Genomic DNA, 16,385 nt, shown 5'->3' with positions numbered 1-16,385 from the left:
TGGAATTCTTTCCCTGAGGGCACCCCCTTGCCCATTTTTGGATGACTTTTTGGGCAAAGTATAAGGTCATTAAAAATCTGGGTTGGGTTTGCTGGACACTGAAGGATTTCCCAGGATGCTGGATTGTAGGGCAAAAACTGACATGTTATTGTTGTTGTTGTTAGGTGCCATTGAGTCTTCTTTGACTCATAGCAACTCTATGTACAGCAGAACAAAACACTGCCTGGTCCTGTGCCAGCTCCATTATCCTTGCTATACCTGAGCCCATCATTGTAGTCACTGTGTCAATCTATCTTGTTGTTCCCCTTTTTTGTTGACCCTCCACTTTTCCAAGCATGATATCCTTCTCCAGGGAATGGTCCCTTCTGACAACATGAACAAAATAGGTCAGACAAAGTCTGGCCATTCTCACTTTTAAGGAGCATTCTAGCTGCATTTCTTCAGGACAGATTTGTTAGCTCTTTTAGCAGTCCATGGTACTTTCATCATTCTTCACCAACACAATAACTCAAAAGAATCAACTCTTCTTAGGTCTTCCTTATACATTGTCCAGCTCTCGCATGCATATGAAGAAATTGAAAATACCATGGCTTGGGTTGTTGTTGTTGTTGTTGTTGTTATGTGCCATCGAGTCGGCCCCGACTCATAGCGACCCCTCCTTGGGTTTCCGAGGCAGTATCACTACGGAAGTAGGATTGCCCAACCTTCCTTCCTTTAGGCACACCTTAATCTTCAAGGAGATATCTGTCTTCAGCACTTGAAAGAGGTCTTTTGCAGCCGAATTGCCCAGAGTAGCATAGTGGCTAAGGCACTTGACTGCTAACCAGAAGGCTGGCGGTTCAAACCCACCAGCCACTCCCCGGAAGGAAGATGGGGCAATCTACTTCCGTAGTGATACTGCCTCGGAAACCCAAGGAGGGGTCGCTATGAGTCGGGTCCGACTCGATGACACATAACAACAACAACAACAATACCTCATCTGGTATCTTGACTGCTGCTTACATTGGCATTGATTGTAGAACTAAGTAATATAAAGTCTTTGATAACTTCAATCTTTTCTCCATTTATCATGATGCTCTTTATTGGTCCAATTGTGAGGATTTCTGTTTCCTTTATATTGAAGTGTAATCCATACTGCAGACTGTAGTCTTTAATCTTCATCAATAAGTGCTTCAAGTCATCCTCACTTTCAGAAAGCAAAGTAGTGTCATTAGCATATCACAGGTTGTTAATAAGTCTTCTTCCAATCCTGATGCCATGTTCATCTTCATATAGTCCAGTTTCTTGGATTGTCTGCTCAGTGTAGAGATTGAATAAGTATGGTGAAAGGATGCAGCCCTTACACACACCCTTCTTGATTTTAAACCATGCAGTGTTTCTTTGTCCTCTTCAAACAACAGCTTCCTTGTCTATGTACAGGTTCCTCATGAGTACAATTAAGTATTCTGGAATTCCCATTCTTCTCAATGTTATCCACAATTTATTATGATCCACACAATCAAATGCTTTTGCATAGTCAATAAAACACAAATAAACATCTTTCTTTTATTCTTTGCTTTCAGCCTAGATCCATCTGACATCAGCAGTGATATCCCTCATTCCATCTCCTCTTCTGAATCCAGCTTGCATTTCTGGAAGTTCTCTGTCAATACACTACTGCATCCATTTTTGAATTATCTTCAGTAAGATTTTATTTGCATGCAATAATAGTGATATTGTTTGATAATTTCCACATTCTGTGGGATCACCTTTCTTTGGAATGGGTACAAATATGGATATCTTCCAGTCAGTCGGCCAAGTAACTGTCTTCCAAGTCTTTTGGCATAGCCAAGTGAGTGCCTCAAGCACTCCATCCATTTGTTGAAACATCTCAATGGGTATTCCATCAATTCCTGCAGCCTTGTTTTTTGGCACTTCCTTCAGTGCAGCCTTAACTTCTTCCTTCAGTACCATTGGTTCTTGATTATATGCCACTTCTTGAAATGGATGAACATTGACCAATTATTTTTTTGTACAGTGATTTTGTGTATTTCTTCCATCTCTTTTGAAGTTTCCTGCATTATTCAATATTTTGCCCATAGAAACTTTCAGTATTGCAACTCAAGCCTTATATTTTTTCTTCAGTTCTTTCAGCTTGAGAAATGCTGAACATGTTCTTCCCTTTTGGTTTTCTAATGCCAGGTCTTTGTATGTTTCATTGTAGTAATTGACTTTGTCTTCTCAAGGTGCTCTTTGAAATCTACTGTTCAGTTCTTTTATCTTGTCATTTCTTCCATTTGCTTTAGCTACTCTCCATTCAATGGGAAGTTTCAGAGTCTCTTCTGACATCTATTTTGGTCTTTTCTTCCTTTCCTGTATTTTTAATGACCTTTTGGTTTCTTCATGGCTGAAGTTCTTAGTGTCATCCCACAATTCCTCTGGTTTTCAATCATTGGTGCTCAATGCACCAAATCTATTCTTTAGATGGTCTCTAAATTCAGGAGGGAAATATTCAAGGTCATATTTTGGCTCTTGTGGACTTGTTTTGATTGTCTTCAACTTCAGGTTGAACTTGCATATTAGCAGTTGATGGTCTGTTCCACAGTTAGCTCCTGGCCTTGTTTTGGGTGAAGATAGTGAGCTTTCCCATCACCTCTTGCAACAGACGTAGTCAGTCTGATTCCTGTGTACTCCATCTGGCAAAGTCCACATGTATAGCCACCATTTGTGTTGTTGAAGAAAGGTATTTGCAATGAATAAGTTGTTGGTCTTGCAAAATTCTATCATGTGCTCTCCAGCATTATTTCTATAACCAAGGCCAAATTTTCCAACTATGACTGATTCTTCATTGTTTCCAGCTTTTGTGTTTCAATTACCATTGATAATCAGCACATCTTGACTGCATGTTTGGTCAATTTCAGACTGCAGAAGTTGGTAAAAATCTTCAATTTCCTCATCTTTGGTTTTTGTGGTTGGTCCGTAAATTTGAAAAATAGTATTAACTGGCCTTCCTTGTAGGCGTATGGATATTATCCTATCACTGACAGCATTTATACTTCAGGATAGATCTTGAAGCATTCTTTGTGATGATGAATGTCACACCATTCCTCTTCAACTTGTCAGTTCCAGCATAGTAGATCATACAGTTGTTTGATTCAAAATGGCCAAAACCAGTCCATTTCAACTCACTAATGCTCAGGATATCAATCTTTATGCATTCCAATTCATTTTGACAACTTCCAGTTTTGCTAGATTCATACTTTATACATTCCATGTTCTCATTATTAATGGATGTTTGCAGCTGTTTCTTCTCATTTTGAGTTGTGCCACATCAGCAAATGGAGGTTCCAAAAGCTCTACTTTAACCATATCATTAAGGTTGGTTCTACTCTGATGAGGCAGCTCTTTCCCAGACATATTTTAAGTGCCTTCCAACCTGAAGGCCTCTTCTTCCAGCACTGTATTGGACAATGTTTCAGGGCTATTCATAAAGTTGTCCAGTAATACATCAGACAGTGTTTCACTGCTATTCACAAGGCTTTCCCTGGCCAATTTTTTGAGAAGTGGATGGCCTCTTCCTTCTTCTGAGTCTGTTTCAGCATAGAAGCTCCACTAAAACCCATCCACCATGGGCAACCCTGCTGGCATTTGAATCACCAGTGGCACAACCTCCAGCCTCACAGCAACACACAAGGCACCACAGTACAACAAACTGACAGACAAGTTTGTCTCCCTTAGCTGTTCCAAACACCTCTGTTTACTCACCAGCCTTCCCCCTTACCTGTATCTGGCTGTCAGCCCTGGCTTCTTGCTTCCTGCCCGATGGCTCTCTCTCTCTCTCCTTTACCTGTATCCAGCCATTGATCCCTGGCTTCTTGCTTCCTGCCTGTGGGATCTCTCTCCCCTTGCCTGTATCTGGCCATCTTATAGTCCCAAGCAAACTGGGACACTTGATCACCATACAAGGTGCCTTTTCAACAACATGGGTCTGACCTTCTTGGAGGCCCATATCTGGTCTCTGAGAAGTAAGCACTTTTACCCACTATTACTTCTCAAACACTGTCCTCTCCTAGTACAGGTCACTTCAACTGATTTTTCCTCATAGACCACTAGTCCTGAGTCAAATAATAGTCCACTGTGTCCGTGAACACAGTTTGATACAGGAAAATGTAACAAACTTCTAAAGTGGCCTCCTTGAAGCCCCCTAACTGTAGTTGAAATGAAAGGGAAGTGCCTCTTACTCCTCTCTCCAGTAGATATGGGACTCATGCCCACTGCCCACTAATAACTCTTAAGAAACTCACACTCTCTTGGCTTTTGGGTTTTTTATCATCAATCCTTTCACACCTTTCTCTATAGATGAGGCTAACAGCCACACACTGGTGCTTATTATGTCTTTACCAGTGCTGCTAATTTAGGCACCCCACTGTGGAATGGGATAGCCCCTGACTCCTGTGCTTTTATCACAACCTCTTCAAGTCTCAGACAAAACCAACAGGAAGAGAATTTCAGCATTATCTTTCATAAAACCATTAACTGCAAAAAAAGAAAAAAGAAAGAAAAGAAAATTTCAGGACAAAGAAAAGATCTAGGAAGTATCAACATAATTGATTTGATACATAGAATTGCTATATTACTGTATATTAAAAGTCATACAAAAGTTAAGTGACACCCAGTTATATATTCCCAACAAAATAACAAGAAGTTAATAAATATAATTATGTAAAGTACTTTTTAACGTAATGGTCTAGAAACTGCCTCTTGTCATCTGCATCCCCACCTCCCCTGTCCAAGGCACTCTTACCAATTTTCTGTCATAAAAGGATAGGAATTTAGGGTAATGGATACCTCTCTTGCTTCCCTATGTTTTATTTATTACTCAGCTGTCAGAATAATCCTTTAAAAACATAAACATGAGCATGTCATTGCCCATCTGAACTTACTCTATGGTTCAACATAACATTTAGAATAAGATCTAAATCCTTACCTGCCGTGGCTTAGAAGTCCCCCTGCCTCTGACACTAGCTGCATTTCTCATTTGATTTACAGTCTACTTCTTAGCATCAGCCTTTATGTTGATCCTTGAACACTGCAAACAACTCCTGTATTAGGGCCATTTCACTTGCTGTTACCTCAGTCCTTTCCCTTGGATACTTGTGTGGCTCCCACATGCAAAATCTTCAGGTTTCTGCTAAAAGTTGCCTCTTCAGAAAAGCCTTCTCTGACCACAACTTTAAAACAAAACTGTCATCACTCTCTGATCCTGTAGACAGCTTTTATTTTGTCCTACTGCTTATTACAATGAACGTAATACTGTGTATTTATTTGGCTGTATATTTATTGTCTGCTTCCCACATCTCCGTGAGTACAGGGATGTGGTTTATGGCGGTAGCTCAGCACTTTGAGCAGTGTCTGGCACAGAAAAGGCATTCACTAAATTATTGTTGAATGAAAGCATTCAACAAGATGGATGAATGACTTTAAAAAAAAAAGACAATTCACAATAGGATAAATACAAATGGTCAGTAAACATGTGGAGAAAAACATCTCAGTGAAAATCAGATGTAAATTATATTGAGATAGCCTTCACCAGTGAAATTGCAGAGAATTTTAAGGAGCTGATACTGTTATTTATTGACTAGTTGCTAAAGTTACTCTTATATACTGCTTAGGAAAAATTTAATTTAGACTTTTTTTTTTTTTTTTTTTTTTGAAGAAGAAGCTTGGAAAACAAGAATATTAAGAAAACAATTTGATACTTAAAAAAAAATGTTGTTTTAATACTCTTCCCACTTTCTCCCCGTAGTTATCGCTTCCCTGTGTCCTTCCCTCCCATGTACTACTGCCCCCCGAGCTATCTCTCTGTGCAAACACTGCCCTTCTATTCTACCATGATCTCTCTAAGGAATGTGTCTACCTGATATAAATATTCAGCCATGTGCCTGTCTATTGTTTGCCTGGAAGCCACAGGAGTGAGTTCAATTCCCAACCTGAAGGGTAAATATGGGCCATCATCTCAGGGGTCTCACCAGGCTCTATCAGACCAACAAACCTTGTCTACATTTATAATTTTGAGTTTTATTCCACATTGTTCTATCACTTTATCCAGGGTCTCCTGCACTGATTCCTCTCTGAGTGGTTGATGGTGGTAGCTAGACACCATCTAGTTCTTCTTGTTTCATGGTCATATAGGATGAGGATCACATAGTTTACTGTCCCTTGGACTAATTGTTTCCATGTGTCTTTGGTTTTCTTCATTCTTCTTTGCTCTGGATAAGGTTTTCTTCATTCAACTTTGCTCAGTTACTGTTCACCAAAGTAAGATGTAGAATAATGTTTTTGTGTAGTATGTTATGCCAATTGAGCTTGATGTCCCCTGTGACTATGGACCCAAGCCCACAGGTCCAACTACTCACTCCCTCAAGGTAGCTGGCTGCAGCCAAGGAGCCACCACAACTTTGCCCCTTGTCAGCTCTACTATACACCTAGACATTCTTACAGCACATACAAATACATATGTAGAAACATTGTCTGCCAACCCTGTATTGTCACCTGATCATTCAGCTTGTCCATGTGTCTATCCATCCATAGATCAATTTGATACCTTTTTAAGACTTATCGTTAGCTGCTGTCAAGTTGGCCCCCAAACTCGTGGTGACCCTGTGTACAGTGGAACTAAATGCTAGCTGATCCTATTCCATCCTCATGTTGATTGCAGTTCAGACCATTGAGAACCATAGGGTTTCACTGGCTAATTTTTGGAAGCAGATTTTCAGGCTCTTCATTTTAATCTGTGTTTATCTGCAAGCTCTGCTGAAACCTGTTTAGCATGTTAGCAACACATGAGCCTCCATTGACAGATGGCTGGTGGCTGCATTTGAGGTATATTGGTAGAGAATTAAACCCAAGTCTTCCAAAAATTAGCCAATGAAAATCCTATGGATCACAATAGTCTAATCTGCAGGCAATCATGGGAGTGGTACAAGACCAGGCAACATTTTGTTCCATTGCATATGGTATTGCCATGAGTCAGGGCTGACTTGACAATGGTTAATAACTACAGACTTGCTCACAATATCTCCCTTTGTTTGGCCACTGGCCTCCATTCTTGTCACATTTGCCACCATGTCTCTTAGCTCACCTAGCCAGTGGGTCTCCTGCTCTGTCAGTCATGAGGGTGAGGCTGGTCCCATGTGGTGTTCAGGGCAATATTTGTAGCTGATGTTTATAATGACTAATTTTATTGAGCACATATTACGTGCAAGGCAACGTTCTAAAGAACTCAAGGCCTTCTAGTTCATGTGATATTCACCTCAGACTCAGACTAATGATCTTGAATACAGCCTATAAGTGTCAAGGCCAGAGTGTCCATGCTTTAGATTTTGATATGTGAAAATACAGCTTTAAGGTCTATGAGAAGACCATTGACAACAAAGGCTATCAATGGTATCATGGGCCTTACCACTTCCCCTAGTTGAGAGGTACCCTAACACTGTAGCCTTCCTATCTGACCACAGATCTCCTCTGATCCCTTTCCTCAAGGCCTTCCCTTCTCATTATGAGTCCAGAAATCCATGTCTGCTTCTCCACAGCAACCTGGAGTTAAGTGGACTTCAGATGCCTGCACATAGACTCCTCAACCATTGCTGCTTTGCTTCTCCCAGGTTGGGGTAGAAGCAGGGTGTGATAGTTGGAGTTGTGTGTCAACTTGGCTGGACCCCAGTTCTGTGTGGTTGTTCCCATGATGGGATCAGATGACTGTGTTCTGAGTGGCCAGTCTGCCCAAGGGGAGGTTCCCTAGGGGTGTGGCCTGCTTCCAAGATATCCAGGGACATCCTGGGAAGAGAGACATTCTTTGAGGGATTGGAACACTGGTGTGTGGACTATAAACTTCCGTGAGTGAGCAGCCCGCCGCTGGGCCTGGAGATCTTGGATTTGTCTTTTGTTGGAGTCAACAACCAGTGTACTGCCTGCCAGCCTTGAATTTCTCAGCTCCCTATGCTTGCAGAAGCTAAGGCTGCTGCCAGCCCGAAATTTCCTCCAGGGACTTTGGACTTGCCGACTTCTATACGTTTGTGAGCCATTTTCCTAAGACAAATGTCTCTCTCACTCTCTCTCTCTCTCTCTCTCTCTCTCTCTATCTATCTATCTATCTATATGTTGTTGTTATTTGCCATCGAGTTGGCCTCGACTCATAGCGACCCCTCCTTGGGTTTCCGAGGCAGTATCACTACACGGTTGTTGGTTTTTGTGTTTCTCTAGAGAACCCAATCTAACACTCAGGGTGAAAGGGTTGTAATTTCCCCAGGCTTCTCTATGGGGAAAAGGGAACTTGTCCTAATGAATTTGAAATTTTAGAGCCTTCCCTTCCTTGGATTTCAAGGAGATTATTTTTCTCACCAGGAGCTCTGGTAGCTTAGTGCCTAAGGCACTTGACTGCTAACCAGAAGGCTGGCAGTTCAAACCCACTAGCCGCTCCTCGGAAGGAAGGTTAGGCAATCTACTTCTGTAGTGATGCTGCCTTGGAAACCCAAGGAGGGGTCGCTATGAGTTGGGTCCAACTCAACGGTGCATACCAACAACAACAGTTTTCTCACCAACTCCTCCAGCCCCTGGGAAAGCTTTATCCTTTTGAGTTTTGTTCTTTTTCTTCCTTGTTTAATTTTTAAGCTTTAGATTTTGATATGTGAAAATACAGCTTTAAAGTATATGAGAAGACCATCAACAGCAAAGGGTATTTAGGGGAAAAGAAAGTTTCTTCCTAGAAACTTAAGAGAAAACTCTGAACATTTATTCTTAGATTGAGATGTTACCAGTTTACTGCTTTCCTGGATTGGTCTTTAGGCAAAAAGCTGAAGAAGAAAACAATATAGTATCTAAATTACACAAAATGTATATTGGGAAGTATTTTAAAACATTATCTTGTACCTTATGTTCTTCAATCCTGATGATCCATGCTAACTGGGGGCCATACCCATGTGAAATTACCCCTTCCTGTCTTGGTGGTCTCCATCTACTCTGCCAGCACACACTCCTGGGCTTTTTTTCTTTTTTTTTTCAATTGTGACTTGGGTGATAGTTTATGGGGTAAATTAGTTTCCCATTCAATATTTCATACATATTTTGTTTCATGACATGGATTGCAATCCTATGATATAACAGCTCTGATCATTCAGCCTTTCCTATGGATTCCTGCCTTCTGAGCTTTCTCCTGAGCAAATATGATGCCCTTCTGATCTTCCATGGTTAGTTGTTGTAAGAAGTGCACCTACTAGTGTAATTGTTCACCTTGTAGGCCTGCCTATTATTTGGCTGGAAGACACAGGAGTGAGTTCAATTCCAGGCCTGAAGGGTGACTAAGGGCCATAATCTTGTGGGTTTCACCAGGCTCTATCAGACCAGTAAGTCTGATCTTTTTATAATTTGGGGTTTTGTTCCACATTTTTCTCCCATTCTATGTAAGCTCTCCAATTTTGGTCTCTTTGTGAGTGGTTGGCAGTGGTAGCTGGACACTATCTAATTCTTCTGGTCTCAGGGGCATGTAAGCATAGATCCCCATGGTCCAATAGTCCCTTGGACTAATTGTTTCCATGAGTCTTTGATTTTCTGCATTCTTCTTTGTGCCAGAGGAGGAAAGGCCAATTATTACATCTTAGATGGGTACTGAGGCTTTTAAGCTTTTAAGATCCCAAAGTAGGAATGTTTTTGTGTAGTATGTTATGCCTACTGAGTTTGATGTCCCCCAAACCATGGATTGGAGCCTGCAGGCTCAGCAACTCATTCTCTCAATGTGTTTGGTTAGGGCTACAAAATTATCCTAACTTTCCCCCTATTAGCTCTATTATATATAGAGACATTCTCATAGCACATATAAATATGTACACTTGTGGGCTTTTTAATACCTAAGTTCTATCATTCATGTTGGGGTTTAGAAGGCTCTTGAGTTTCAAAGAACCGTTATTTAAATTCTACTTGGGAAGGAAGGTTAGGCAATCTACTTCCATAGTGATACTGCCTCGGCAACCCAAGGAAGGGTCGCTATGAGTCGGGTCCGACTCAATGGCACATAACAACAACAACAACACTTTGGTGGAAGTTATAACTTAAGCATCAAAAGCTGACATATTAGCTACATTGTGTGTGATAAATAAAAAGTGTGTGTGTGGAGGGAAGAACACTAGACGGGAGCACACAGAGGACCATTAACATTTTTAACATCTTCCTAATATGTATGTTCTCACTGCAAAAGGCATTGTTGTGCTGTTTATTGTACTGATAAATGTTTACAGCTTGATTTATCTGTGGGGACTACTAAGGTAAGTATATCAATCTTAGTTAATATCTTTAATTTTTGTCCACATATCTAGATTCAAAGTGATATTTCCTTCATATGAGTGGGAAATAATGCTGCCTTTTTATCTCAAAGAGTTCAGAATCACACTATTAATTATTTTCAATATACTATTAACTCTGATTTGTAAAAATTTGCTGTTGCTGTTTCTATTTGGAGACTAAGATATTTACAATATGTTTGCCTTTCCTCCCATGGCAATTGGAGTGATGTTCCTGCTGGGTGCTATCAAATCAATTCATAGCAACCCCATGTGACATAGTAGAACTGCTTCATAGGGTTCCTAGGTGGAAGTCTAATTATAGGACAATTGACCAAAGTAAAATGGCTAATTCAGAGGCCAGTCTCTTAACCTAATTAATTTCTGCTTCTTGCTGACAGGCTGTTAACCTGAACAGCCTGTACAGATTCAAGGCGGTAACTGAAGCTATGGGCACGGATGGGAATCCCCAGGGAAGGCATGAGCAGAGCTGCAGAGCCAGGGACATGGGATCTCACCAGGTGTCAGAGGCAGTTAAGAGCAGTTAATCCATTGTTGTTTTTGTCTAACTGAGTGGGAGACAGCAACTGTGCCCATACAATGCAACCACACCCACACCTCCTGCAGCTCCACTTACTGACTTGAGAGCTACAATTTCCTTCTCCACCAGCTGGCCAATGAGAAATGACCACCAAGAAGAGCCTGACTCACCCTTAACTGCTCTTCACAAGGAATGTTTGCCTTGTGATTAGTCAAGACAGAAGGTGCTGGCAGATCACCAACAACAAACACAAACAGACTCACTGCCATGGAGTTGGACCCAACTCATAGTGACCCCTCCTTGGGTTTCTGAGGCAGTATCACTACAGAAGTAGATTGCCCAACCTTTCTTCCGAGGAGTGGCTGGTGGGTTTGAACCACCAGCCTTCTGGTTAGCAGTCAAGTGCCTTAGGTACTACGCCAAGTTCTATTAGGGGTTTTTTGATGCAAATTGCTGTCACAGCCCATTGTGTAACAGGCTCTCAGGGAGATGTAAGGGCATTCCCAAATTTGTAGTGTTTGACATAATTAAAATGATTTACCCAAAGTCTAACTTGAACTCCATTTTGTCTCTGCTTCTGTTTCTGAGAAATTGACCCAGGACTGTTGGTGGGTAAACAAAAGAGGGGAAGCTTACCCTTGGCAAGAAGGTGGTTGTGTTGTTGTTGTTATGTGTTGTCAAGTTGGACCCGACTCATAGCGACCCCTCCTTGGGTTTCCGAGGTGATATCACTATGGAAGTAGATTGCCCAAACTTCCTTCCAAGGAGTGGCTGGTGGGTTTGAACTACCAGCCTTCTGGTTAGCAGTTAAGTGCCTTAGGCACTAAGAAGGTGATTAGAAGTAGATTAACTAGTATACAGAATGGTGCTTACAGAGGAAACTTGCCTGAGCATGTCCTATTTACACAGAGAACTTGCCTGGTCATGTCCTTAATAATTAACCAGAAGTAACCAGTCAGAAGAACTTACAATAGCTAATTGTGGTACTTAAGATTGTGTGTCAGCTTGGCCAGCCATGGTTTTGAGTGGCTTGGCAGCTGGATGTGGTTATTCCCCATGATGAGATATAATCACTTCCATGGTGGAATCTGCTGTGAGCAGCTAAACTTGAAAAGAAGTTACCTTCAGGGTGTAGCCTCCTTCCGGTATATATGCAGAAGCTTTGGGAAAGGTCTCTAGGTTTTTTGACACATTTGGATCCTGCCATTTGGCCTAGTCTTCACCTCTAGTTCCTGGATTTGAACCGTTGGTCTACTGGGTTGCCTGCCAATCTTGGTGTCTTGGTTACCTAGTGCCACTCTGACAGGAATATACCACAAATGTGATAACCTTAACAAACAGGAGTTTATTCTTACAATTTGGAGGCTTTAAGTCCAAGTTCATAGTGCCAAGCTCTAGGAGCTGAGTGAAAGCCCCTCAACCTTGGGCTTTAGCTCTGCCTCCAGCTCCCAGCCCACTGAAGCTGGAAGCTTTTCTTCACTCAGCTGCTGGCTGCTGAGGCTGACAAACCCATGGTTGACAAGTAAAAAGACACAGTCCCGATGTCACCAACCCACACAGCAGGCCATTACTTCAAGTCCATTGTAGGTCCCAAGGTTGGCAGAGCATGGCAGGCTGCTGAACAACACAGCATGTCTACATGCAGGGTCCAAGCATGCCATAAGCTAGAGCGAAGTCCCCTAGGCTTCTGCTTATATACAGGAAGCAGACCACATTCCCAAGGCCGCTACTCAGTTGCTCCCCTTAGATTCCACCATGGAATTGATTGCCAGTCTCATCATGGGGAATGCTACCACCAGCTGCCCAGCCACTCAACCAGGCACAGCCAAGTTGACACAAAGACATAACCACCACACTTGGGATTGTTCCTGGACTTGAACCAGTGGGCCTGGAAGAAGAGCCAGAGCTGAAGCCTAAGGTCAAGAGGCCTTCACCCAGCCTCTGGAGCCAGCACTCTGAATTCAGACTTCTAGCCTCCTGAACTGTAAGAGAATAAATTTCTGTTTGTTACAGCCATCCTCTTGTGGTATTTCTAACAGCACTAGAGAAAAAAGACACTAGCCAATCAGAATATTCTTTATTGTTAACTCCTGAGTCCAGCTTATCTCTATCGTTATGAAACAGTTGTCCCTTGGATTTATGGTCTCCACTTGCTGGAAGTCTATTCTTCATTTGAATGACCTTGTGTTTTCAGTAAATCCTTTCTTTATTTTAGCAGAGTCAGAGAGTCTTTTTCTCTAAGAAAAACTTTATAGAAGCATATCCCCAGGTCTTTCTCTGTTGGGGCTATTGGGTGTGTTTGAACCACTAACCTTTCAATTAGCAAATGAGTGCTTAACTATTGTGCAGTTGTTATTGTTAGGTGCCATCAAGTAGGTTCCAACTCATAATGATGCTCTATACAATGGAATGAAGCACTGCCTGGTACTGTGCCATCTTCACAATTGTAGCTACTCTTGAGCCCATTGTTGCAGCCACTGTGTCAATCCATCTCATTGAAGGTCTTCCCCTTTTTCACTGACATTCTGTTTTATGAAGCATGATATTCTTCTCCAGGTACTGGTCCCTCCTGATAGTATGACAAAAGTATGAAAGAGCGGAGTCTGGCCATTCTTGCTTCTAAGGAGCATTCCAGATGTACTTCTTCCAATACAGATTTGTTTGTTCTTCTGGAAGTCCATGGCATATTCAATATTCTTTACCAACACCACAATTCAAAGGAACTAATTCTTCTTCAGTCTTACTTATTCATTGTCCAGCTTTCACATGTATATGAGGCTGTCGAAATTACCATGACTTGGGTCAGGTGTACTTATAGTCTTCAGAATGAGATTTTGACTCTTTTACACTTTAAATAGGACTTTTGCAGGATATTTGCCCAGTGCAATATGTCATTTCATTTCTTTGTGGTTGCTTCCATGGGTGTTGATCGTGGATGTAAGTAAAATGAAATCCTGGACAACTTCAATATTTTCTCCACTTATCATGAAGTTGCTTATTAGTCCAGTTGTGAGGATTTTTGTCTCATGTTGAGGTGTAATCCATATTGAAGATATAGTCTTTGATCTTCATCAGTAAATGCTTCAAGTCTTCTTCATTTCCAGGAAGCAAGTTTCTGTCATCTGCATATTGCAGCTTATTAATGAGTCTTCCTTCAGTCCTTTTGCCATTCTTCTTCATAGAGTCCAGCATGTTGGATTATTTGCTCAGCATACAGACTAAATGATTGTGGTGAAAGGACACAGCTCTGACACACAGTTTTCTTAATTTTAAATCATGCAATATCCCTTTTTTCTATTTGAATTACTGCCTCTTGGTGTATGCACCAATTCCTTGTGAGTACAATTAAGTGTTCTGGAATTCCCATTCTTCTTAGTGCTATCCATAACTTGTTATGATCCACAGAGTCAAAGCCCTTTGCATAGTCAATAAAACACAGGTAAACATCCTTCTAGTATTCTTTGCTTTCAGCCAAGATCCATCTGACATCAGCAATGATATACCTCAGACTACCTCCTCTTCTGAATCCTGCTTGAATTTCTGGCAGTTCCCTGTCAATATATTGCTGCAACCATTTTTGAATTAACGTCAGCAAAATTTTACTTGGGTGTGATATTAATGGTATTGTTCAATAATTTCTGTGTTCTGTTGGATCACCGTTCTTTGGAATGGGTGTAAATATTGATCTCTTCCAGTCTGTGGGCCAGGTAACTATCTTCTAAATTTCTTGACATAAATTAATAAGCATCTCCAGCCCTGAATCTAGTTGTTGAAACATCTTAATGGGTGGTCTGTCAATACCTGGAGCTTTGTTTATCTCCAATCTCTTCAGTGCACCTTGGACTTCTACCACTGCTTCTTGATCATATGCTACCTCCTGAAATAGTTCAATGTTGACTAGTTCTTTTTGTTATAGTGACTCTGTATTCCTTTAATGTTCTTTTGATGCTTCCTGCATTGTTCAATATTCTGTCCATAGAATCCTTCAATATTGCAACTCGAGCTTAAAATTTTTCTTCAGTTCTTTCAGTTTGAGGAATGTCAAGCATGTTATTTTCCTTTGATTTTCTAAAACCAGGTCTTTGTACATTTCATTATAATATTTTGCAGTAGAACATAAATAAACAATAAATGCATATTACCTAGTTTTGGGTTTGCCTGGGGTTCTGCCTTTTTAATATACCAAAGAAGATGGAAGGAGTCCAATTAGTCACTTGGTCTATTTATAAAGACTCAAGGAGAGAGAAAATGTCTCCCCCCCGACACGTTTTGTTTGCCACAGTGTCCACATCTTATTCTATCCTGCTGTGCTGTGTGTCACAGAAAATCCAAAACTAGCCACATCCAAAGCAGTGAAATTACACACAATTAACATTAGACTGCTTTGCCAACATCTTGCTTTTGTCTTAGTTATCAGGTACTGCTGTAACATAAATACCACAACTGGATGACTTCAAAGGACAGAAATGTATTTTCTCATAGTTTAGGATTCAGGACGCTGGATATAGGGGAAAACTCGCTGGTGGTGCAGTGGTGAAACTTGAGAGGACCTCTGATGTACCTTCATGAAAGAAAGTAAAGGCAGGTATATCCCTGGATCTCAGGCACAGATGAAATCTAGGCTTGGTCATTCCCAGGATTCCTTCTCAGTCTGTCAGCCAACACTATCTCTTTCTTCCTGGGTATCATTCAGTTGTCAACTGAAAGGTCAGCAGTTCAAACCCACCAGCTGCTCCATGATGAAAAATGTAGCAGTCTATTTCTGTATAGATTACAGCTTTGGAAACCATTTTGGGCAGTTCTACTGTGTCCTATAAGATTGCTATGACTTGGAATTGACTCAAAGGCAGTGGATTCGGTTTCCATCTCCATTGACCCTGAGGGATGATCCTTTTCTAAGCTTCTGTACGCCCTGCATCCCTCTGTTCCTTGGGTATTTGTCTTCCCCAGCACATACTTGCTTGGCTCTGTATCTATGCTGTTTCTTATAACTCATTAGGTTTAGGATCCATGGTATGCTGGTCTGATATGGCCTCATTAATGCAACAAAGCAAGCCCTCCTTCCAAACTGAATTATATCCACAGGCATAAAACCAAACCGACTGCCACTGAATCAGAATCATAGAGACCGTAAGTCCCTATAGACCAGAATAGAAGTGCTCCACAGGGTTTCCAAGGCTGTAATTCTTTACGGAAATAGTCTCATCTTTCTCCTGTGGAGGGGTTGGTGGGTTTGAACTGCCAAACTTTTTGATTATAACATAGCCTGATGCTAGGATTCCAACACATATTTTGAGTACACACAAGTCAAATAACAGATTTTAGTAGATAATCAGTCTTGTCCTTCTCCCATGTTCAGTTTCACTGAACATAAATCACCCAAACTGCCCCTGATCAGGATTCCCACTCTCAACCAGAATTTAAGTTGATGACCAGTGCAAAAACAGCAAGGTGGCCACATGTTCTGACCTCCTCTAATCCCACAAGAGGAAGACAGGATTACCAGCAGTAACCCAAGGCCTATTACTGCAAGG

The sequence above is a fragment of the Orycteropus afer genome, unplaced genomic scaffold (assembly GCF_000298275.1).
Source record: "Orycteropus afer afer isolate SDZICR_OR568_19922 unplaced genomic scaffold, OryAfe1.0 scaffold00363, whole genome shotgun sequence".
NCBI lineage: Eukaryota > Metazoa > Chordata > Mammalia > Tubulidentata > Orycteropodidae > Orycteropus > Orycteropus afer.
The sequence above is the reverse complement of the archived record's forward strand: the minus strand, read 5'-3'. Positions refer to the sequence as shown.